This window comes from Danio rerio, chromosome 24, assembly GCF_049306965.1.
Source record: "Danio rerio strain Tuebingen ecotype United States chromosome 24, GRCz12tu, whole genome shotgun sequence".
Lineage (NCBI taxonomy): Eukaryota > Metazoa > Chordata > Actinopteri > Cypriniformes > Danionidae > Danio > Danio rerio.
Genome location: NC_133199.1, coordinates 8,203,622 through 8,205,000, shown reverse-complemented (window position 1 = coordinate 8,205,000; position 1,379 = coordinate 8,203,622). Strand labels below are relative to the sequence as shown.

Here is a 1,379-nt window from a genome sequence, read left to right as displayed (position 1 = left end):
TGGTATGAAAAAGTATTTGCCCCCTTACTGATTTCTTTTTTTGCATGTTTGTCACACTTTAATGTATCAGATCATCAAACTAGTTTAAGTTTTAGTCAAAGATAGTACAAGTAAACACGTTATCCATGTTTGAAATGAATGTTTTTATTATTAAGGGAAAAGGGCCACCCTTAGCAGCAACAATTGCTATCAAGCATTTTCGGTGACTTGAGATGAGTCTGTTACAGCTCTGTGAAGGAATTTTGGCCCACTTATCTTTGCACAATTGTTTTAATTCGCTCACATTGGAGGGTTTTTGAGCATTAACCACCTTTTTTAAGTTCTTGCACTGCAAAAAATGCTTTTCTTGCTTAGATTTTTTGTCTTGCTTCTAGTCTAAATATCTAAAATTTCTTATATCAAGAAGCATTTTTTAGACAAGCAAAACATATTGCCTTGTTTTGAGAAATAATATGCCAATATTAAGTCAGTTTTTCCTTAAAACAAGCAAAATAATCTGCCAATTGGGTAAGCAAATTAATCTTGTTTTTTCGTTTAACGTAAGATTATTTTGCTTACCCCATTGGCAGATTATTTTGCTTGTTTTAAGGAAAAACTCACTTAATATTGGCATAATATTTCTCAAAACAAGGCAATATGTTTTGCTTGTTTAGAAAATTCTACTTGATTTAGGAACTTTTAGATATTTGGACTAGAAACAAGACAAAAAATCTAAGTAAGAAAAGCATTTTTTGCATCTCAATTGAATTCAGGTCAGGTTTTTGACTAGGCCACTCCAAAGTCTGGTCTTTAGTAGCACTATAGTCTTCATTTTGGATCATTGTTCTGCTGCAATATTTTGCTGAGATACAACTATTTGACATCCTGAAATCTGAGGGTTCAATCAAAATTCTGACAAAGCCACCTTTAAAGTTGTACAAATTAAGTTCTTAATATATATTACTAATAAAAATATTTAGTTTTTTTATATATTTACACTAATAACATTTTCAGGATATGAATATTTATTATCACACTTTATTTTGATGGTCCATTTGTTCAATTTAAGTTGCATTGCAACTAGATGTCAGGTTGTGGTTGTGGTTAGGGTTAGTGTAAGTTGGCATGTACTTGCAAAGTTTCTTATGTCTGTTGAAGGAGCAGTATCAACAGATATTAAGCAGACAGTCTACTAATACTCAAATGGACAATCAAAGTAAAGTGTTACCTTGTTATTTATATGGAAAATGATGTTTACTTCATAGTCCATCTGCAGAAGAATTTGGAAGCTGAAGGATCTGCAGGAGATTGAGGATTTTTCTGAAGAGCAGCAGTCAGTTTGACTGTTTAAAACAAACGTGACTCGTGAACAACCATCACAAAGCAGAAAAAGCACTTGT

The 1,379-nt window shown here is 32.1% G+C and overlaps 1 protein-coding gene across 1 annotated transcript in view; it reads left to right on the top strand.

Annotated features, from left to right (window-relative positions):
- The window catches only part of bloc1s5 (biogenesis of lysosomal organelles complex-1, subunit 5, muted), a 5,059-nt gene extending 5,047 nt beyond the window's left edge, over positions 1–12 (top strand). The window contains exon 5 of the mRNA NM_001030066.2: positions 1–12. This exon is cut by the window's left edge and continues 828 nt beyond it. The gene's annotated coding sequence lies outside the window, so the exon portion shown is untranslated.
- Positions 13–1,379: the final 1,367 nt, after the last annotated feature.